At 41.1% G+C, this 25,044-nt stretch overlaps 1 protein-coding gene and 1 non-coding gene across 8 annotated transcripts in view; one reads left to right on the forward strand and one right to left on the reverse strand.

Moving 5' to 3' along the window:
* Nucleotides 1-25,044, forward strand: part of LOC131678512 (nose resistant to fluoxetine protein 6) — a 1,156,332-nt gene that overhangs the window by 1,109,908 nt on the left and 21,380 nt on the right. The gene's annotated exons all lie outside the window — the stretch shown is intronic.
* Nucleotides 5,100-5,218, reverse strand: LOC131686276 (5S ribosomal RNA). The gene has a single exon (XR_009304958.1). It is a non-coding gene; the product is annotated as a 5S ribosomal RNA (ribosomal RNA).

Below are 25,044 nucleotides of genomic sequence, written 5' to 3' on the forward strand. Positions count from 1 at the left end.
GGCTGACTTTTATGCTCACCCTTAACATGCAGTGTGAGACTGACTTGGATGCTCACCCTTTCACTCCTCTGCCACGCCATGAGGCATCGATAGCTTAGTTCCAACATACTACGCTACGACCCTCCCGTCTTGGCATGAGGCAGTCCACTTATACGCCTATACACTCACTCTTCTGTCTTGCTTCGGGGTGGCTGGGTTTACCCCTTACGCGGTTGCCATTCGCTGCGCCAACCTACCTCGGCATGAATAGACCATTCACTCTCTTATTTTGCGCTTGGCCTTTTTCGCTCCAGCTAACCAATCACTAGTTAGCCGTGCCCGTCGTCTGTTGCTCGGTTCGCCAGATTACCTGTAGCCTACTGGCAATCTGGATGGTAGCAGCCGAGACTGCGTTCCACTTCTCCACCGATTGACACATCCGCTGAATAAGGGTATCAGGGGTTGTGTCCCAGCCACAGACGTCAAGCATTGCTCTTCTTTCGACGTCGAACCGATGACATACGAACAGTATGTGTTCGGCAGTTTCATCTACACCTGGGCAGTCCGGGCAGACTGGGACCTCCGCGTGCCCGACCCTGTGGAGGTACTGGCGGAAACAGCCATGGCCTGACAGGAATTGTGTCAGGTGGAAGTGAACTTCCCCATGGGGTCTTCCCACCCAGCTCGATATGCTAGGTATCAGCCGGTGAGTCCACCTACCTTTCGAGGAGTTGTCCCATTTACGCTGCCATCTGGCGACCGAGGTCGCCCTGGTGCGCTCGCGGGCTCCCCTATTTCCACGTAGCTCAAAGCACTCCTCATCTTCCCGAATGACCAGCCCGACTGGCATCATGCTCGCTATCACGCAGGATGCATCGTGTGATACCGTGCGGTAGGCAGATATCACTCTGAGGCACATCACGCGGTAGGTGCTCTCCAGTTTCTGTAGGTAACTGGTTACCCTCAGTGCTCTTGACCATGACGGGCCGCCGTACCTGAGGATAGATACGGCAACGCCTGCCAGTAACCTACGTCTACTGGCGCACACCTTTGAGCTGTTGGACATCATTCTCGATAGTGCCGCAACAGCAGTCGACGCTCTCTTGCACGTATAGTCTACATGGCTGCCGAAGGTCAGCTTGTCGTCTATAATGACTCCGAGAGACTTCAGACTTCGCTGTGAAGTGATCGCGACTTCTCCCACATGGATAACTGCATGTTGTGCCGACTTGCGGTTGTTGACGATAACTACCTCCGTCTTATGATGAGCGAGCTCCAGGCCTCTCGCGCTCATCCATTCCTCCACCGTGCTAATCGCGTGTTCTGCGGTTAGTTCTACCTCAGGAATTGACTCCCCGTAGACCTCCAAGGTTACGTCGTCGGCAAAGCCGACGATCTTGACCCCAGGAGGGAACTTCAGTCTCAGAACCCCGTCATACATGAGGTTCCATAACACCGGGCCTAGGATCGAGCCCTGCGGGACTCCGGCGGTAATCGGAACCCTTTTCTGACCGGCATCGGTCTCATATATCAGTACGCGGTTTTGGAAGTAACTTTCCAGGATCCGGTACAGACCCACCGGTAGACTAAGCCGGTGTAACGAGAGCGCGATGGCATCCCAGCTTGCGCTGTTGAATGCGTTCTTCACGTCGAGTGTCACTAACGCACAGTATCGAATACCTCGCCTTTTTCGTTGGATCGCTATCTCGGCAGTATTTATCACTGAGTTGAGAGCGTCCACTGTGGACTTACCCTTCCGAAAGCCAAACTGGTTGCTTGACAGACCGTCCGTACCTTCCGCGTACGGGGTGAGCCTGTTGAGGATGATCCTCTCAAGCAGTTTGCCAGTCGTGTCTATCAGACAGATTGGTCTGTACGCCGATGGGTCGCCTGGCGGCTTCCCGGGCTTCGGCAGCAGCACCAGTTTCTGCCTTTTCCATCTATCGGGGAAACGGCACTCGTCAAGGCATCTCTGCATAGCTAGCCTGAACATGTTCGGGTTCGCTATGATCGCTGCCTTGAGAGCGTTGTTTGGAACTCCATCCGGCCCTGGAGCTTTGTTCATTGCTAGGGATTTAGCCACTGCGAGTAGTTCTTCATTCGTCACTGGAGCCACCATTTCGACCGTGCCCGCACTGTCTCGTAGTGCAGGTGGCCAGGGGCTTGTGGCTCGAGACGGGAAGAGTACTTCGATAATCGTTGCCAACCGGTCCGGAGACCGTTCTGGGGGTGAGGAGCCCCCTTTGGTCTTGGCCATCACAATCCGGTAGGCGTCACCCCACGGATTCGCGTTGGCACTCTCACACAGGTTGTCGAAACACGCTCTCTTGCTGCTCTTAATAGCCTTGTTAAGGGCCAGTTTCGCAGCTCGAAACACTTCACGGCGGTTCTCTCTTGCATCCTCGGTGCGAGCTCTTTGCATCCTACGTCTAGCTCTGAGACAGGCTGACCGTAGAGCTGCAATCTCGGCACTCCACCAGTATACCGGGCATCTACCGTTTCTTGGCAGTGTTTTTCTCGGCATAGTGGCGTCGCACGCGCGTGATAGAACAGCTACCAGCGCATCCCCGCTTAGACTGTCGGTGTTGGCCTCCAGTCCCAGGGCCGCGGTGAAAGCTTCGCTGTCGAAGTGATTGGACTTCCACCCGCGTACCTGACAGGGATCTCCCGCCCTCGGATGCTGCACACCATAGTTGATCTTAAAGCGGATTGCTAAATGATCGCTATGGGTGTAGCCTTCGTCTACCCTCCATTCCATGCCTGGAGCCAGACTCGGGCTGGCAAAGGTCAAATCAATCCACGCCTCCACTCCGTTTCTACGGAATGTACTAGCGGAGCCATCATTAGCTAGCACAGTATCGAGTTTCGCAAGCGCTTCCATTAGCGGTTGACCCCTGCTATTTGTACAGCGGCTGCCCCACTCCACTGCCCAAGCGTTAAAGTCTCCCGCTATTACTACCGGTTTCCGGCCCACGAGGTCCGACGAGAGCCTGTCGATCATCTGGTAGAACTGTTCTATTGGCCACCTTGGTGGAGCGTAGCAGCTGCAATAGAACACACCATTGATCTTGGCAATCGCCACACCCTCGGCGGAGGGGTGTATTACCTCTTGAACCGGGAACCGTCCCGTTGTACAGATTGCCACCATTCCAGACCCGTCCGACACCCAATTGCCGTTGCCGGCAGGGATGCTGTACGGGTCTGATAAGAGGGCGACATCTGTCCTCGACTCCGAGACCGACTGCCACAGCAGCTGTTGGGCTGCTGCACAATGGTTAAGATTTAGCTGTGTGACTCTCACGGCTTCTTCTTATTTAACTCACCGAAGGGACACGAAGGACCGCCCATAGCATGTTTATGGGCTTGCTTCTTAGCGGTGCAGATAAGGCACTTATATGCCTTAGTGCACCCCCGCTCTTTATGTCCCTCCTCGCCGCAGCGACGACATAGCTTGCTCCTATCTATGCCTTTGCATTCGTATGCTTTGTGGCCGGATTCAAGGCACCGATAGCACCTATCCACTGAAGGCGACTGGGGTATACTAATAGGGCATACCGACCAGCCGATCTTCAGCTTCCCTTTCTCGGTTACCTTTTTGGCATCCGCCTTCAGTAGCCTGAGGTAGGCTACTTGGGTGCCAGAGGGTCCGTCTCTCAATCGCACAGAGGCCCGCTCGATTGTGACGTCGCAGTGCTCCTTGACGGCTGCGACGACGTCTTCTGCGGTCGTGAACTTGTCCAAGTGCTTGCACTGGAGAGTTGTTTCCGCACCTAGCGACCTGATTTGGGCGCCCTCACCAAGGACCTCTTGGGCCAAGGCCTTGTATACTGCACTTGATTGTGCGCCTCGCTTCAGCACCAGGAGCATCTCTCCCGTGTTGGTGCGTCTTACGCTACGCACATCCTGCCCAAGGGCCGAGAGGCTTTCGGCCGCCTTCATCGATTTAAGGACATCGGCATATTTGTCCTTGTCGGTTTTTAACCACAAGGCTTCGCCTCTGTCCTTGGCCTTCCTCGCAGGCCGCGGTACCTCCGGTTTCGGTGCCGGCTTTTTCTTGGTGACCAGCGTCCAGGGGTTTGAGCCCCCCTGCCCCGGTCGTGTCGGGTTGCTGGTACCATCGCTCTCCACAGCGAGGTCACTCTCGCCCTCGCTTACCTCACCCAAGCGGCGTTTGACCTTGACGGTTGCACGCCGAGTGGTGTCGGTTTTGGCACCCTCGCCTGGCGACTTCCTAGGGCGCTTCGCATTCGATGCCGTCTTGCGATTGCCCTTTCCTTTTCCCTTCGAGGGGAACTCGGTCGCCGCTCCGATCGACGTGGCTGCTCCATAGAAGGTAAAGGCCACTGTCTGTGAACCTCTATCGACCTTCTCTCTTTCCTCCCTATTGGAGGCCACTGTCTGGGTTTCTCTGTCGGGCCTCTCCCGACATTCCACCCTCTCAACATAGGCCTGCTGTTCCTGTCTTGCGACACGAACAGCTTTCCGGAGCTCCAGGAGGCTCAACTTCAACTCCTTGGCTATATTCTGCTTTGCGCTAGCGAAGTCGATTATAGAATCGAGTTGCTGCGCTACTTTGCGCATCGCAGATATTGGCCCCTCCGCTGCATTGGTAGGGCTATTGCCTACCGCTGCTGGGGAGTCACTAGTGTTTTCAGATGCAGCACTCATCGCTCCACTACTCTCCCCACGGGGGGGAGACCTCGCCAAACCACCTCTAGCGAAGGGGTTTGGCACCTCCGTCTGTTTGTTTTTATTTTTAGTTGTCTCCATGTAAAGTCCCACGAGTAGCGCGAGAAATATATGTCCGCAACGCCAGAGCTCCGCATTAGCGTGGTAAGGGACGCTTACTGTGGGGGTTGCCCAGGTACCCCACAGGCTCCGTTAACGATCGAGCATCTTTTTCACCCCCTCGATCACTCATCCCTCGGCACGGGTCGCTTCACGCCTTGGAATTGGGGTTATGCCCTACCTTGCTTTACGTGGTGATCTCGGCCCGGATCATCACAACCATCCTCCTTTACCAGGGCTTTGGACCTGTAGCTGTGGTTCTCAATAGTTCCATGTACGTATGTTATTACAGACATGCTACTATTGAGATCCGTCATTCGCTAGCGGAGTTAAGCCAACGACACGCGACGTTCCCAAGCGGTCACCCATCCAAGTACTAATCGCGCCCGATGTTGCTTAACTTCGGTGATCGGACGAGAACCGGTGTTTTCAACATGGTATGGTCGTTGGCAACCACCAATGACTACCGGCTTCCGATCGATCAACTGCTCGGTTAACTGCTCCAGTATTAGGCTGAACTGGTCTACAGTCCACCTTGGGGGAGCGTAGCAGCTACATACGAAGATGCCGTTAATTTTGGTTATCACGAAACCCTCGTATGAACGTTCTACCACTTCTTGGATGGGGAATCTTCCCATTACTTGTATCACAGCGGTTCCTGATTTATCCGCCACCAAGTTACCGTTATTAGGGGGGACTTGATAAGGCTGTGCGATCAAAGCGACATCGCACATAGTTTCTGTCGTAGACTGCCACAACAGTTGCTGTGCGGTATCACATTGATTCAGGTTTATCTGGGTCACCTCCATCACCGTTGGCCTGCAGTCGCCTTCTTGTAGGCTGGGCATTTAAAGCCACCCGTCTGATGGTCGTTTCCTTCCGCTGATATGCAAAGCAAGCACTTCGGCCTCTGCGTGCAGTCTCTCGCAAGATGGCCCGTCTCTCCGCATTTCCAGCACATCCCGGATCTGTCCGAGCCTTTGCAAGCCCCTGCTAAATGTCCAAAGCCTAAACATTTGAAGCATTTCTCCGCTTGTTTATTTACTCGTGGGGCGGCTCTCAGTAGGCATCTCGACCATCCAATTGTAACTTTACCTACCTCCAGCGCCTTGTCTGCAGCGGTTACCGGTAAACGAATCATCGCTGTTTGCGTTCCTCCGTATTCCTTCCTTAATCGGATCGTCATGTGCACCTCGCCCAGTTTGCACTGCTGCTTCATAGCACCTCTCAGCTCGTCTTCCGTCGTTATTTCGTCGAGGTCCTTGCACAATTACCATCTCCGGGCTTAAGGCTTCAACTTCTGCCTTTCCACCCATTAATTTAGTTATAGTCTCCTGCAAGGCAGGGCTACTAGTCGTAGTATTCTTAAGCTCGAGGAGCATCTCATTTTTTTGGGTACGCCTGACTCTTAACACGTTTTCCCCCAAATCTTTCAGCTCCGGGTCCTCTCTGACCTTTTTGAGCAGTGCTGCGCACGTAGTCTCGTCATTTGCTTTGACGAGCACTGCTTCTCCCTTAGGCGCCTTCTGACGAGCCGAGGGTTCTGATTTCCTCTTCAGCTCCCCTTTTCTCTCTTCCTTCTTTTTTTTGCTGTTTCCCGCGTTTCTCCTTCCGACCTACAACGGTACTCCAGCTTTCACCCTGTAAGGTGGCGTCCTTTCCTTCGGCAGCAACAGCGTCCTCGAGCGTCTTCCTCTTTGACCCGCCTGGTCTTTCGTCTTCTGGCGAGGATCTTGTCCTCTTTGGAGTTATGGGAGTTGCCGTATCGTACTCTTTTACGGCAGACAGTAGCGCCTTCCGGATTTTGATGACCATCTCCTTAATGTCTTTGTGGACATTGTTTCTCGTGTCCACGAACTTGTGGAGCTCCTCCACCAAGTGCCCCGCTACCACTACCTTTGGCGTTTGTGGGGTGTAGCTCATTCCGCTCTGCTCCGGCTGTTTTTGTTGCTGCTGTTGCTTCGGCTTCCCCTCCTCCTGCTCTTGCTGGATGACTTCAGCTACTATTGGTGGTGGTGACCTCACCAATCCACCTCTGGCAAACGGATTCACAGTGCCTGCTCCATTTATATCGCTTGCTTGTCTTTTCTCCATTTTATTGGGTCCCAACTCCGGGCCGCTATCTCCACTCGCTGCACATAGTCGCCTCTCGCGATCCCATGATTATCTATGCTGCCAAAAAGCAGCAGTGAGGTCATGCAAGGGTTGACACTATCCTTCATGAGGAGTAGTGTTCAGAGCCGGATCGGCGTAAATCGGGAATGCTTCATCCGAACCTAGTACCACCAACCAAATGATGGCGAGTTTCGAACGTATCCGGAGACCTGCCAGGGTTTTGTTGGGACGGAGGCAGCCATGCTGTTAGCGCACTCGCCATTTCAAGTCGGTGTCATCCTTCCTTACTCAGGGAGTAGAACAGCATGCCTGTCAGCCCAAAGTCGCCATCCTATTCGTCATCCGTGTCCTGTCCGTTGACGTTCGCCATGGCCAGTATACCATAATCCGGATGTCACTGGCGTCGATCCTGATGTGCCGGTTTGCACTCCGGTTGGGCTAGGGTGCTTTTATTGCCTAGATCTTAGATTATTGGAATCTTAAGATCTTAGCAGAAGCGGCACAGACTCGCTTCGTCGGAGCTGCTTTCGGAGTTATGGCTTTTTTAGAGGTTTAGAAGAGCCCTATTTTAGCCCCACCATATCCTAGCAAAGCTCCCCAACTCGCAGTAGGGCCGTGGGGGGGGGGGGGGGTTCGTTAGGCCCCTAGACTCCTGTCCTTCCTGTCCTTGCTGTCCCCTGCTGGTGTGTGTGTAACGGACAAACTCTCATTCGTGTTTCTCAGCAATGACTGAACCGATCTTAATAAAACCAATCTTTTAATGAAAGGCCTATCACCCATACAGAATGCCATTAAATGGTTTTTGATTCTGATGTATAGTTTCCAAGATATGAATGTTTGAAGGTGCAAAAATCGCGTTTTTTGAAAGTTGCTGCCGAAATTGACAACGTAACTAAACAATTTATATATTTTTGGAAAGCTTATACGAATACCTTTTGAGCGAAATATGTTGAAAACGGTCTATTATCAATAGAGATATTTAACATTCAATGCGAACGAAAGATTTTTATCATTTCCCATAGCCAGAAATAAGACTAAAAACATTTAATGTATGCAAAACAGATAATTTTAGGTCAATAGTATCTTCGGAGAATTTAAAGTATACAATAAGCCCTTTCTTTTGGTATTGTGATTTTACTGATTGATCCCCCTAAGAGTGAAATATTTTCATAAATTTTCTTGGAAATGATTGTATAGAAATAATGCCTTCAGCAAATTTGTACCTCTTACTTTGGCGAACCACTTTACTGAAGACATCAAATAAATATTTCGAATACTTTAAAAGTTGTGGCTTGTTGTTTATGGATTACCCCAAAGGCGTTGTTTACTTATATAAAGGCTCGCACAGAATGAAGCCAAATCTACCAATCGATCATGTCACCGGCTACCTATCGTGCAAAGTAAACAAACATACTTCTTTAGCAATGCCCTCATGCGTGCTCGCAAGGGGAGTATTGTTATTGGCAGGAAAAATATTACAATAATGGGATTGAAAAACTATTTGTTTATATATTTACCTTTTCTCCTTTCTTGTATTGCTTACAAAAATCAGAAATTAACAAGAACGCGATGAATGCATATTTTAATTGATTCACCGAACCTCTACAGTGCCATTGAACGACTATCAGGCTTATTTTTCTTTTTTTATATAGTTGATAAATTCACAAACGGAACGTTACAAAACACTCTATTATCTAATTGCGAATATGAGTTTTGCCAGGTTTGATGAAACGTTTTCATTACAAGTGACGAGACTCGTGACGTCCCGAAATATTCTCTATAGCGCAATGAAAAACAAATACGGCTTTGCGCCGCTTCGGTTCCTAGGCCTCGGTTATGCGTCTAAGTCGCATCGAAATGGTACCCCTTAAACAGAGGTTCCTGAAGGGTATCAGATGGTTACAGGAACCCAGTAAAGTTCAACCGTGAAGGAAAGCTGGTTCTAATTCGTTTTCCGGCACCAGTAACACAAGCGATTCTAACTAGTAGCTCCAGCACTCCATTGAATGGTAGCGATTTCACCACCTGTGCGCCAGTTTGACGATATGAAATGAACTTTGTTTACTTTCGACAAGTTTTGATTCGAGCCAACAACATCTAGCCCTCTTAAGAATGTATCCTGCAATATGGTACACTAGATTGCGTTCTGAGTTATCGAACACGCTATCGTCAAAGATCTTCAGAATACTCCAACTCCACAAGATCCACCCGAAAAAAAGGAAGACATTTTTGACCAAGACTATATTTGGTACCACCTGGTTTACTTTTTCCTCCATCTGTTCATTATACTCTTTTTGATCTGATCTGATTTGATTTGTTTGATTTACGGATGCCTTCGGTTAAGTTCATTAACCATTTTATATCATACTATGTTGCGTTTCGGCTTCGCCTCATCAGAAACCGACACTAACATATTGTCGGAATAGATTAGCGCCGGCTTGACGCAAATCCCTTAAAACTAAAACACACTATGTGTTTCAATCAAACGACTGATCAAACGTGATGTCCCGTTCGAGCAGAAGTTCTGTTTATGCCGATGAGACACAAGTGAAGCCGAAACTTGTCTTGGCTTAGCAGGCCTATGCGAAAGCACTATGCTATATTTCACCCTAAGGAGGAAAATTTGGTAAAAACCAAAATTTCTCACTAGGGTGAAAATTTGTTGGTATAAACCAGTCTTTGTACAGGAGGGCACAAATCCTTATTTCATACTATGTTGCGTTTCGGCTTCGCCTCATCAGAAACCGACACTAACATATTGTCGGAATAGATTAGCGCCGGCTTGACGCAAATCCCTTAAAACTAAAACACACTATGTGTTTCAATCAAACGACTGATCAAACGTAATGTCCCGTTCGAGCAGAAGTTCTGTTTATGCCGATGAGACACAAGTGAAGCCGAAACTTTTCACCCTAGTGAGAAATTTTGGTTTTTACCAAATTTTCCTCCTTAGGGTGAAATATAGCATAGCATTTTATATCGTCCAACTTATAAGATGATGAAGGAATTTCAAATATGAACTATGATGAAGAAAGCAACTTCAAGTTATCTTTAAATCGAAGAGCAGTTGGACGATATTCAAGCAGTGTTCTTGCAATAAATTTACACTAAAATTTCAAGTAATAATTAATTTCATTTTCTAATAAACAATGATTCAGTAAATTAGCATTAAATGTGAAATGCGTGGAACAAAATGATTTGTTAAATAACAATTAAAAAGTAAAAATCAACACATACCCAACCCTAGTTACTGTTAAAGTCTTGTTTTGGTATTATAGTATAACATTGGACTTCACTGCAAATGGTTATTATTTTTCTGTCACAGTGACATGGTCTCCGCTTAAAATATCCTGAAAATCCGTTTAAAATAATCTGAGTCCTGCGTTGCCTCAATTTGATTGAATAAATTTAAACACGTTATTCATTGATTAAATAGCATTCAATAAATCAGATGAAATAATGTTTGAGATGGTTTTCGCTGGGATGTTCCGTTTGCCACGATAAAGTTGCTTAATTTTTCATTCAGTATGTTTTGCCTTTCTCAATAGAAAGGTATTGCAATTGCTCTGAAAACCGACTTTTTAACGGAGGCCCGAGTGACATATACCATTCGATTCAGTTCGTCGAGTTCGGCAAATGTCTGTGTGTATGTATGTATGTGTGTGTATGTGCGTATGTGTGTGTGTATGTGACCAAAAATTTCACTCATTTTTCTCAGAGATGGCTGAACCGATTTTGACAAACTTAGTCTCAAATGAAAGGTGCAACGTTCCCATAGGCTGCTATTGAATTTCTAATGGATCCGACTTCCGGTTCCGGAATTACAGGGTGATGAGTACGAACACGCAGAAAATGTCGATTTTAATAAATTCTGCAATGAATGTATAAAGGTGAAATTTTTTCCAAAATATGACCACAACTGCTTCGATTTGTAGTATTAGGTTACTAACATCCATTCAAAGTCTATTTGGCCACATTGGCCACCATCATAGGTTCCGGAAGTCCCGGCGGAAGTATCTAAATTCAGAATAACAGTCACATCGGTGTCTCGGAGATGGCTAGACCGATTCGACTAAACTTGACCTCAAATGAAAGGTATTGCGTCCCCGTAAATGGCTATTTAATTTCATACCGATCCGACTTCCAGTAGCGACCATCTTTCAAAATTTACGAACTCACATCAGTTTCCCGAAAATGGTTAGGCCGATTTTCACAAACTTAGTCCCAAATGATAGCTATAATATCCCCATAGATGTCAATAAAATTTCGTACGGATCGCTTATATGGGTCGGGAAATATAGACTAAATCGTCCGGTCACATATGAAATTCCTATATAAGCCGGAACTCAATTTTTTTTTTCAAAGGGGGGACCTCATGAAATTTCAGAAACCGAATTCGTATTTTTGATGCCAAACATCTTTAAAATGCATGAAACGTCAACATTTTATGTTACCTCGAAAATTTTTTTTATAAAAATCAACTTTTTGGGACTTTGCCGATTTCGCACCTTTTTGCCTTTCTCAATAGAAAGGTATTGCAATTGCTCTGAAAACCGACTTTTTAACGGAGGCCCGGAGGGCCGAGTGACATATACCATTCGATTCAGTTCGTCGAGTTCGGCAAATGTCTATGTGTGTATGTATGTGTGTATGTATGTATGTGTGTGTATGTGCGTATGTTTGTGTGTATGTGACCAAAAATGTCACTCATTTTTCTCAGAGATGGCTGAACCGATTTTGACAAACTTAGTCTCAAATGAAAGGTGCAACGTTCCCATAGGCTGCTATTGAATTTCTAATGGATCTTACTTCCGGTTCCGGAATTACAGGGTGATGAGTACGAACACGCAGAAAATGTCGATTTTAATAAATTCTGCAATGAATGTATAAAGATGAAAATTTTTCCAAAATATGACCACAACTGCTTCGATTTGTAGTATTAGGTCACTAACATCCATTCAAAGTCTATTTGGCCACATTGGCTACCATCATAGGTTCCGGAAGCCCCGGCGGAAGTATCTAAATTCAGAATAACAGTCACATCGGTTTCTCGGAGATGGCTAGACCGATTTGACTAAACTTGACCTCAAATGAAAGGTATTGCGTCCCCGTAAATGGCTATTTAATTTCATCCCGATGCGACTTCCGGTTCCGGAGTTACAGGTTGTGGCGTGCGATCACATAGCAAATTGTGATTCAAACCGATACTCCGATGAAAGCAAAAAAGGTTGAAAATATCGCTAAAATGTCTCTTAAACAACTTAAATTTGCTGTTCTAGGTCACCGACGGCCAACCAAACTTTCGTTGACTACATTGACCACCATAGACGGTTCTGGAAGTGCCCGGGAAAAGCGGCCATCTTTCAAAATTTACGAACTCACATCAGTTTCCCGGAAATGGTTAGGCCGATTTTCACAAACTTAGTCCCAAATGATAGCTATAATATCCCGACGGATGTCTATAAAATTTCGTACGGATCGCTTATATGGTTCTGGAAATATAGACTAAACCGTCCGGTCACATATGAAATTCCCATATAAGCTCAAAATTTTTTTCAAAGAAATTTCAGAAATCGAATTCGTATTTTTGATGCCAAACATCTTTAAAATGCATGAAACGTCGAGATTTTATGTTATCTCGAAAATTTTTGGGACTTTGCCGATTTCGCACCTATTTTTCAATTTAATATTAATGTGGCTATTTTTTCTTTTACAAAGTTTTAGAACTCGAATAATGATTTCTATTCTTGTATATAGTTGTCATGTCGTGTGTAATAAAGATGTAATATATACATTTGGAAGCTTATAATGAATATAAACAACACAAAAATTCTCGTGTGCTTGTTTGAGAAAGGCACAATCGCACCGCTAGGTGGATTAAAACAGGTTTTTATTTTGTGATTTGATCAAAGTCACTCAAAGTTACAGCAAATATTCCGGTTGCCAGAAAAAAAATAAATAGTCTGTATTTCACGCAGTGTTGCGCATTCCTCTGTACGGGACTCTATATTGTATACAGACTCTAGATTACCCTTTGTCGCTTATTTATTGTTCAGTATAGTAATAATCCATTTAAATGAGTGAAATATTATTTCGATAAACCGAATTTCGTATTTCAATTTTCTATCTACATCCGCTAGAATAACCACCGAACAATTCCAAGTTGTCTATATGGAACTTGATCACTTATCGGTGCAGAAAATTTCATTTGCGCGAACCTTTGGACTGCAAATTTTCTAACCATCGGGATCGATTTGAAGCATATCACGAAAATTGAAAAGTGATATAAATAACTTGAAGCAACGGCGCACCCCAGAAGAGGCTTTGAGGCTTAACCCCAACCTAACCCCCCCCCCCCTCCACTCCTGGAAAAATTAATTGGACTGAAGAGAAAAATTTATTGAGGCCGACTGATTTAATTCAATATTACAATAATAATTATCGGATTATTACATTGACAAGCTGTTGTTTAAACACCATGAGGACATTTGAAAAAATGTGGGAATGGGATCCTGATCTGCAACTGATCTATTGTTTTGATCTCACAGTTGTCTAATCACATCAACATCAAATACCTGCATGAAAACATTCTAATAGAAACTCATCCCAGAACTCTGCAATCAATCATAATCGTCAGATTTCCTATATCTATATGTAATATGGAGTGATGGTTCTTTTAATAGGAAGCGAAGTTTGAATTGATTTAATGTCTATGAAACGTAGAACTGCTCACCAAGAAATGGCATAGCTTTCAACATTTGCTGAAAATTTCTTTTTTTGTTTAATAGGGGCTTTAACCATTTGGTCATTCACCCGCTTTTGCTGAACATGTTTTTATTTTGGTAATGCGTAGAGTTAAGACGACGTAATATGATTGCTAACGAAGATAACACTTTCTGGAATTAGAGTAAAATTTATGAAAAAAATAATATTGTTTCCTTGACTTGATGATACAAAGTTTATGTAAGTGACAAATTTTCGTTCTGCTTATGAATAAATTACAAATTACATACAACAGTTTCTGTGTTATATCCTCCAAGTATTTATGAAGCATTTACTCCTTCAACAAATTTAGTTCGAGACTTAATTTCTTCAGCAAAATTTTGGGAATTTGTATTTACCTTTAAAATAAATTATTATGGTTTTACTGTTTCTGATAAATCTCTTCTACTGTTTATAAACAATAAAATTTACACTTTATCCAAAGTTTGAGTTTGTGAAGCTCACAATAGAAAGTTATTCTAGAAACAAAAAAATTAGGAATGTTTAGTAAATATCATTTTATAGCTCGATATATTCCCTACACGTAGTATTCATCAGGCATGGCAAAAGCACCGAACGGTGCTGCACGGTGGGCACTTCTACCAATAAACACGCCACTAAGAGCATTGAAGTTGGCACGCCGTACCGGCGCTCAACAGCAGACACCGGTCGTCGATACCAAGGCACCGGTGTCGGTGCCAGCGCATGATATTTAACCACCGTGCTCGTTGCTTCGGCAAAGCACCGACCCGAGTGTTTCTGACTTCGGTAGGCACCGTAACCGAGGTGCATCTCACATCGGCAGGCACCGCAACCGAGGTGTTTCTGGCATCGGCTGGCACCGTACCGAGTGTTTTTAAGTTCGTAAAACACGGCAGCTTATATTTCGGTAGCGATTATAGCCGCGCTATTGCTGTCGCTTGGTAAGTGGCTCAAAGCAATTTGGTGCGTTCATATGCATGAACGAGCTTGGTACTTTGTGAAGAATCTGTAATGCATTATACAGTAAGGAAGGATTAAGTAGGTATGCAAGTAGGAATTATAATTGGATAAATGAATGGATTCAAAAATGGCATTGGTACTGGAGTCGAATTGTACATCTTAGCCAACTCTTACATCAAACAACCTCAGGCCGAGTATTACGTCTGAAGACCATAACTGACCTTTATTCAGTATCAAAATTAAAAAGATTTTTCTGCACTTCGAAATTTAAATATAGTCCGGTCATTTGTATGCTTTAAAAATAAGAGAAAATTCTCTTCTAAAAACTAAAAAAATTAATATTGAGACTATCTATTTAACGATTAATAGCGATTGGATTGTAAACTCCACATTTGTATTACTAAAAGTATCATTGAAAGACTAAAGTGTCAAAGTTTTCCGAAACTTAGTACTAGATAGCTCAGTTTGAAAATTTTATTCAGGTATGGAAATACATATGCGCCTAAATTAAATTGAAAAGTAAATTGGAAAGCGTGATAGAAAAAATGTTGATTTTAAATATTTTTATTCGGTCAACACCTTTCATATGTTTTGCATAATTTTAAGATTTTTGACTCCAAATTGTTAAAATTATTATTACCGCCAAATTTACATTAGCAGAGGAAGTCAGAAGTGTTGCAAGTTCCCAGTTTGACCGTTGTATTTTTTTTATTTGTCTCGAAATGCTCAAAATAATGTCCCGTCATTATAAAATTAATAAAACTATGATTTCTGAAAATGTAGTATAAGTCAAGGTCGTTAAGTATCCTGTAAAGTATTCAGCTTTAGTCATAATTTCAAAAAGAAATTATGTTTCCAGCCATCAGTCTGGAAAGTGAATATGTCACTGATTGAGAAAACATATTAGTTTTTAACTCTAGGTACAAAGATCAATATTTAAAATCTATGGAAATTCTCTTTGGTTTCGGCATAGGTAAAATCAAACATGAAATTGTAGTATTTTAGTAAAATTTCTAAAGTGGCGGCTTCAGCTACCGTCAAATGATTTCATGAGTGCCGTGTATGAATTAAACAAAAACTTTAGGACCAATATTTTCAGTCTACCTTTCCGGCAAATGTGAGTGGATCCAACTAGTTTGTATTACAATTTTTATATTTTGGTTTTTGTTCAATACAAATTATCGTATTTTATCATTCTAATAAATTCAATCAAATATACTGTTCATTTGTCAAAATTTACAGTAAAAGTAAAAAGAAACAACTTATCATATGATAATATGCAAGCGAATAAAGTCAACTCGCGTGGGAACATATCATTTACATACGCGTTTAAATTTCTATGACTTACACAAACTCAACACAAATTATACCGATGGTCTATTGACGAACCAAGGCAAATTCAAGTATCATTTCTTAAGAATGTTGTTCACATCTTATAGATGCAAAGTATGCACACATATTTTTTTTTATTTTGCTGTGGAATAAGGGAAATTTATTCCAAATAATAAACAGGTCAGATTCGAATATCCGGGGATTTAAAAAATCTTACCCCGGGTAATCGAATCTAAAATAAAATATGGTAAATGTAAATGTATCAATTTGGCTCTATTCAATTTGGAAAATTCCAAGGTGTGATTTATCTTTTCAGTTGCTTTTCATTTATTTAATATATTGTTAACGGGTTCATGATATATTTCAGTTTTGTATAGCTATTTGTGCATGAATTCTCAAACAAACTTAAGGTGTATTTAATGCATTACAGGTCGCGTTATCCGGGAAATCATTTGTCTGTTATTCGATTTTCTGGTGTAAGTCAATTAATTTTTCAACTACTAAAAAAGTAAAGTAAATTAAAGAGCTGTTCGTTGTTGTTGTGGTGTTACATGCTTTAGCTAACTTCTCAACGTTCAAGTGAGAGGAGTCTCCTCCTGTGCGTAGTACTTACACAAAGCATAGCTTCATTGACCAATATTGTACTGGATGGTCTGGTGGTCAATATGCTTTTAGTTTACACAAACTTTCCAACTCATGTTTGCCATCTCCGACGGACTATAAGGTTATGTCGATGATAGATGCCCGACCATATCAGCAAACATCATCGCATATCCTTACGTCGATCACTGTTTCCAGTACAGTTATTCTCTCTATGATTGGTAAGTCTACTTTCCCACTATACTATGCAAGAATTGAAATCTCCTTAGAGAACCAAAAAAAATTATGCATCTAAAATGCATGCAGAAATTAAATTTTGCCCAGCAAATTGTAAAAACCCATTTGAAGCTGGCTTTTGTATACCTTAAAGCAGAATAGATATAAAAAGGGCAAGGTATCGGATCAATTATTAAAAATGCAGAATATAGCAAGACAAAAATCTAGTCTTCAGAATGTGGTTTGGGTGATCACTTACCATCTTGTCAACTAAATTTGTCTTTGTTTTATTGAGTTTACATGCGGAATGATGAATATAGCTTATATAGTATAACTATCGAAGAACTGATAAGGACTAGGACACTAGCTAGCGATATTTATGATAACGTAGATTTTTCTAAATTAATTCTCTATAAGTCTATAAGTACAGCGAACCAAACGGCACGTCAACACACGGACGCCGTTGGATGTGCCAGAAACGTAATGAACTTCGGCCAAAATTCATTTCTTTGCATTGTGCTGAGTTAGAAGTTTTGTAATGGCACTGGCAATGACGTATAATGCGGCAATAAATCGTATGGGCGCACTCGATTGTGCCCTAACGCCTTTACATACGATAACGTGTTTCAAGTAATTTTGAAAATTGAAGTTCTCTGCAGTAGGTAACTTGCTACAAATGATATGAACAATTCCAGTTCCATTAAGGGACCATTAATAAATTACGTAACGCAAAAATTGCCCAAAATTGACTCCTCCCTTCCCCTATGTAACAAATTGTCACAAATTTCTCCATCCCCCCCTCCCCTGTTACGAAACAAATTCCAAGAAATTTTTTTTTTTCGATGAAAACATGTTACGTGACGATGTAGTTAACACCCCTTCCCCCCTATGTCACAACTTGTCGTACCCCCTCCCCCCCTAAATGCGTTACGTAATTTATGAATGGTTCCTTAGAGTAAAGCAAAGCCTCTCTCCCTTTTAACTTACCAGGCCGAGGTGCTTGGAATGAATATAAAATATTTGAGAAACATGATCATACATGACCTTGTTTTAGCGAAGGACCACAATTTTATATGAGGTTAGCTCCTCTGAAAATACGTTTTATTACCGCAATGATAAAACTAGTACTGTAATTTGACATTCTAATTGAAATTAATTCTTTTTTCAAAACAACCTGGTAACCCATTCACTTTCCCAGAATAATCGACTTACAGGTAATAGCATCACCGGATAAACTGATTTTTTCAGTGTCTCCATTTTGTCAGCCTAAAAAGCACTATGAGGCAGTTCATCACTATTTTAGCTAAATATTGTAATAGAGTTTGCGACACGAAATGACTCAATACTTTATTATTACGACCAGCAATAGATAGAATATATAAAAATTTGTACCAAAGTTTCGTATAATAAAAATTATCCAAATTCTGTGAAATACTTGTGATTGATTGATCGAAAATTCGAAACATGTGCCCAATTCTAACGCCATAATAAGATTGAGTTGTATAGAAATACCAACTAAATGGCGCCAATAGGAATAGATTCAAATTGAGCTAAGCACCATATGTGCGTTATCCGTATAGATTGGGATCATAAAAAAAAATAAAAAACATGTTTATCGATGGCAAAGTTCCTATCTTTTGCTTTCAATTAGATATACATTTGCAAGAAGATAAAGAAATAGAATTTTCATTGACTAGTATTTCCAAGACGCAAAATTAAAAAAAAATCCACTAACCGCGATCTATACTTGCATCGACTTTGGATATTTTATAATTACATATCTAACTAAAAATCAAACTGCCGTGATTATAGAAGTATATTTTCTGTTCTCTTTTATTCCGTAGCACCGAAAAATCTTTTTTTTCTTTCTTTTTGTGCATATGCTAGCGGACTTAAACATTCTCGCTTTGATACGGGTGCAAAGTCAAAGAGTTTCCGAGGTGTTATCCGAAGTTGAAAGCGCTCGGCTCCGGTGCTTCAGAAATTTCAAAGCACCCAGCCCGAGTGTTTTCCGAAGCATCCAAGCACCGGATCGAAAATGTAACACCGCCACCGACACAGGTGCTTCGTTTATCGTGCATCGGTGCTTCGTATCGAGCACTGGCTTGGGGTGCTCCTTTCAATACACTCGGTTGTGGTGTTAAAATGCAGCACGCGGTGCCGTGGCGTATTTGGACATGCCTGGTATTCATGCCTTGTTTTAAATGATAGTTTCAGAAAATTCGCTACAGAAACGAACTCTGTTACTATTTTTTCAAAAAATTAATTCTCTATAATTTTAAAACTTCAAAGATGACGGATTCGGAATTATGCCATTTGGACAGTAAGTTCGATTATCACCTAACCCTCACCAAACCGAATTTTTGGCTACGCCGCTGACAAGTAGAAACAAAGTTGTTCTAGACTCGTCCACAACGATATTCTTCGAATACTGCCTATCTATTATGGTACATTGAAGACCCGATTTGATCAGCCCTCGATATAGTCTGCCCCCGATTTTGTCAGCCTAATATGAGAATATATTTGATGGACTCTTGCAGACGAACAAAGCTGAATTAGAGTAAATCCTTTCTTGAGCATGTTTCCTTATCTTAAAAATGCAAATATGCGAAAATAAAAAAATCATTTTTTTTTTATTTTTATGCTAGAAGACACCTTTAAGAGAAATTTTTATTATATAATCAGAAATAGTTATCATACTACATCACGGAAAGGGAAGAATATTTTATCAGCTTCAGTCTATTACAAAGAAAGAAAAAAAGTTTCGATTTAGTTAATGTCCCCCATTTCGTTAGCCTAAAATACACCATGGGGCTGATAAAACGGGTCTTTACTGTATTTCTTATTCATTGTATCCCACATTAATAGGTACATCCCATTTCTTGAGAGTTTTTTTTTCAATTGCATCGAACTACACCAATTTTTGATAGTTTTGAAGAGGCTATTTTGTCGACATCTTCCAATATTTGGCGAACCTATTCCCATTCAAGCGATAGTTAAATGTTAAAAGGGTATCCCAAATTAATTGGTAGGTATACTTGAGGATTTATGAGATGCAGATTGAGAAAATACAAAAATTTCAGGCTTTTTCCTACACAATATTGCAAAAGCTTATTAAATAACTTTCCCTAATAATATTGTAAGCATTATAAAGTATTTGAAATTTTTTAATTGTTTTATTTTTTAATAAACGGAGTAGTGGCCGTCGCTCCACAACGCAGTTTATTTTTCATGCCTTACGGTGAGCATGGTCTTTCAATTTGCAAAACTGAAAATTAAGGGATAGAAGTTATGTTTTAGTTTTCTTCGCATATTTAACCCGGGTCGAAAAGGTCTGGAGAAAAGAAAAGTTCTATGGCTATAGGATTAGCGATAATAATGCAAATCAAGGATGCTACTGGGAAGTCGCTTTTGGAAAACAGATGATATCGAAGTAAAGTTTGCACCATGCTCGCATGCACTTCAGAGGTAGCGTGATATCAAGAGCTACAATTTCAGTTATGTGTTCACAGTCGCGTTGGAAATTTTGTTGTTTAAAAAATTGATTTTTTTGGCTCAGTACATTAGGAGAGTTCAGTTTTCCCTAGATAATGCATTAACTTGGATATGTTATTAGCAGAACATTAGTAATAATTCATTTTAAGGGCCATTTTCCCGCTTTTACATTCATTTGGTTTAGCTTTTGAAATTTCTAGCACTGATGTTGTCCTATGCTGATTTGAGCGCTTCTCTGAGTTCTGCCGCTGTCCTATATAGTATGTGTTATCCAAAACATCGCGGAAAATCAAGTTCTACGTGTTCTCAATCGATATAATATCCGAAGAGAGTGATAAGAATTATAAGAAATGTCTCATCACACTGTTAGGTGGATTAAAAGCGTTTTACATAAAAGAAACTACTTTGGTGAGCTGCTTCCAGCCTATTGCTGAAATGATGAGTAAGGTATAACTTCACACATACATTATGTGAAAAATTGGGGTAAAACGGGTAAACACGTTTCGTACGGTCATTCGAACTATCTTCAGTCGATTTCCCGGTAGTTACACATAAGAAACACTAATTTTTGTCAGCCGTTTTTAACTTTCTTCCGAGTTCTATATTCAGTTTGAACATAAACTCAAACGAAAGTGGGAATTGGGGCAAAACGGACATGATAGCGTACCGTCCGGTCGTTGTAAACACTAGCAATCAATTTTTCAGACCTTTTTACATAAGAAAAATCTTTCCTGGTAAACGACACCCAACCTTTTTTGGGTCTATTTTTTCTCACTGTGCAGCGATTCGAATTAAAATATATTTTACACCTTCGTAATAAGGGGCATGGCACTGGAGAATTGCGCGAAGATTGTGAGAATTCTACTGGAAAAACGCTTTTAATCCACCTAACAGTGTGATGGGACATTTCTTATAACTCTTATCACTCTCTTCGGATATTATATCGTTTGAGAGCATTTCGAACTTGGTGCTTCGCGATGTTTTTGATAACACATACTAGGGTAGACGAGCCCTTATTCATCTCATTAGTCAGTATGTCACACTATTTCGTTGATAACTCGACTTAGTGCGAAAGGATTGCGCTCAAATAGGTATCATTATCTTTGCTTCGTTTCCAAGAAGCAGTACAGTTAACATTTTTGCCTGGAAAATGTAACAAGCTCACAGTTGAGCGAAGCGAAAAGTTGATTACAACGTACCCTTATTCATCTCACCATTTGAGCTAATGCGTTGAATAGAGATAGCAGATACTGCTCTAACTAATGTGTTGAAAAGGGTGGGATGAATAGAGGTGCTAAGATGAATTAGGGAGCAGTAACCCTACATGGGATAGTGGCAGGACTCAAAGAATCGCTCAAATGAGCATAGGACAACATCAGTGCTAGAAATCACAAACCAAATCAATGGGAAAGGGAAAAATGGCCCATAAAATAGACATACAAACGAATTATTGCTAATGCTCTGTTACTAAAATATCTAAATTCCTCAATCCTCAATCATTGTGGTGGGAAAACTGAATTTTCCTAAAGGGGTTATATATTACACTGAGCAAAAAAAAAATCGAAATTTTTTTGAATCGATTTGAAGTTTATACTTTACTCCAATTTCCAACGCGACTGAGAACTAAGAAATCAACGCTTGTCCTTTAAAAAAGCGATACTACCAGTGACACCATTCAAAGAAAATCAACAGAGATTATTTCCAGACTTGGTTTTATTTCCTATTTAATAACTATTGTGTTTTTTACATCCTAGATTGCATGATTCAGTGATCGAAACCCAAAACTTCATAAAGTATTTGAAATTATTAAATTAAAATTTGTTTTTGCTATTGAAGTTGACAAAATGCTAGTATCGCCGCTTTGGCGATTGTTTACATTTTCGGTCCCACCTATCAGCATTGAAGTATCGCCCTTACGTTTTTTTACAATAACTACCGTTTCACACCAACGATTTCGTCCGGGTTTTTTCAATAGCGATCATTGTTACTATTTACAGCTGGTATTAGCTTGATAATCCTAAAAAAATACGAAAATAATTCAGAAAGTGTTATCCTCGTTATTAATCATATTACGTTTTCGTCTCAACTCGACGCATTCCCAAAATAAAAACCTGATTTAATCCACCTAGTAATGCAATTGTGCTTTTCTCATTTGTCCAGACTACGATTTCATGGCTGGTTATGTTCAATACAATGGTGGAAATGAATATTACATGTTCAGTACGATTTGCACGTACATACAATGGATCGACAGCCACGATCTTGAGATACTATGTGATACTGAAACATCGCACTAAACCAGCGGCGGATCATGGAGGAAGATCCGGGAGGTCCGGGTCCTGCCGAAAATTTTCAACTTGTTAAGAAATTTTAAACTAGTTTTAATTTTAAAGTAGCAACCATTCATTGCATACTCCCTCCGGGCCGGTATGATTGACGATTTTTAGAGTGATTGCATAACCTTTCTATATGAGAAAGGCAAAATTGTACCAAAGCCCAAAAAAGTCAATTTTTGTCAAACATTAATTTTTCGAGTTTACATCAAATCTCAATGTTTCATGCATTTTAAAGTCATTTGGCATCAAAAATACAAATTCGATTTTGAAAATTTTTCATTTCAGTTTATATGGGAATTTGCTGTGTGATTGATCTCTTCAACTCGTAACTCCGGAACCGGAAGTCCAATCAATAAAAAATTCAATTACAGCCGATGGGAAGGTTGTACCTTTCATTTGAGGCTAATTTTGTGCAAATCGGTCCAGCCATCTCTAAGAAACCGAGGTCACATTTTTTCCACATACACACAGACATTTTCCGATCTCGACGAACTGAGTCGATTGGCATATGACACTCGGCCCTCCGGGTCGGGATTAGATTGACGAATTTTAGAGTGAATGAGAAAGGCAAAAACATTTTTAGCAAATGTTGAAAGTTATGCATTTTTTTGGTGAGCAGTTCTATGTTTCATAGACATTAAATCAATTTTAACCTCGCTTTCTATTAAATAAAGACCTTTATTACAGTACATCTCTACAAAAGCGAGCTCAATTTGAAAAGAAATCTGAGGATTATGATTAATTACAGAACTCTGGATTTTTGTATTGGAATGTTTTCAGGCAGTTATTTGATATTGATGCTATTAGACAACTGTGAAATCAAGTTACATATCAGGACCCCATTCCGACAATTTATCAAAAGTTCTCATGATGTTTACAATAACAGGTTATCAATGTACGGATCAGATAATTGTTATTGTAATGTTGAAATAAATCAGCATCAATAAATTTTCAACTTCAATCCAATTTTTTTGTCGGGGGGGGGGGGGGTTGTATGGCGTTAAACCCCAAAACCTTCTCTTGGCTACGCCGTTGCTTGGAGTTATTTATTTCGCTTTTTATTTTCCGATATGTTTCAGATCGATCCGATGGTTAAAAGTTAGAAAAATTGCAGTCAGAAGGTTCGCACAAATGAACATTTTTGTACTGATAAGTTATCAAGTTCCTTCCAGACAATTTGGAAGTGCTCGGTGATTATTTCTAGCGGTTGTAGATAGAAAAATGAAATACAAAATTCGTTTTATCGTAATAATATTTGGCTTATTTAAATGGATTATTACTATATTGAACAATAAATAGGCGATAAAGGGTAATCCACAAACAACAAGCTATAACTTTTAAAGTATTCAAAATAGATATTTGAAGTCTTCAGTAAAGTTATTCGCAAAAGTAAGAGCTACAAATTTGCTGAAGACATCATTTCGATATAATCACTTCCAAGAAAATTTGTGAAAATATCTCACTCATAGGAGGATTAATCAGCAAAAGCACAATACCAAAAGAAAGGGCATATTGCCTGCATTATATTCTCCGAAGATACTATTGACCTAAAATAAGCCGTTTTGGCGTTAATAATAGATTACATGTTTTTGCTCATATTTCTGGCAATGGGAAATGATAAAAATCTTTCGTCCGCATTTAATGTTAAATATTTTTTTTTGATAATAGTCAGATTTCAACAAGCTATAGCTTGTTCGAATGGTATTCGTATAAGCTGCCTAAAAATATATAAATTGTTAATCTATGTTGTCAATTTCGGCAGATATTAAAAAAAACTCCAAAAACGCCATTTTTACACATTTAAACATTCATATCTTGGAAAATAACCATCAGAATCAAAAACAAATTAATAGCGTTCTTACTGTTTAATAGTTCTTTCATTTAAAATTGGTTTGGATAAGATCGGTTCAGCCATTGCTGAGAAACACGAATGAGAATTTGTCCGTTACACACACAGACACACTCACACAGACATTGGCCCAAATCGTCGAGCTGAGTCGTTTGGTATTTAAGATTCGGCCCTCCGTGCCTCGGAAAAGAAGTTTGAGCGAATTCTATACATTTCTTTTATAATAAATGTAAAAAGTTAATTGATAGGTATACTTGAGGATTTATGAGTTGCAGATTGAGAAAATACAGCTTTTTTCCTATTCAATATTACAAAAGCTTATTAAACAACTTTCCCTAATAATATTGTAAACATTATAAAGTATTTGAAATTTTTTAATTGTTTTATTTTTTAATAAACGGAGTAGTGGCCGTCGCTCCACAACGCAGTTTATTTTTCATGCCTTACGGTGAGCACGGTCTTTCAATTTGCAGAACTGAAAATTAAGGGATAGAAGTTATGTTATAGTTTTCTTTGCAGATTTAATCTGCCGAAAATCGCGCAAAAGGCTCTAAATGAGACCCGCTGGTGCCCTAGATTTTCAGATCAGAGTGCACCCAATACACTGACGCAATAGTGACGGAAGGTTGT

Source organism: Topomyia yanbarensis, chromosome 2, assembly GCF_030247195.1.
Source record: "Topomyia yanbarensis strain Yona2022 chromosome 2, ASM3024719v1, whole genome shotgun sequence".
Lineage (NCBI taxonomy): Eukaryota > Metazoa > Arthropoda > Insecta > Diptera > Culicidae > Topomyia > Topomyia yanbarensis.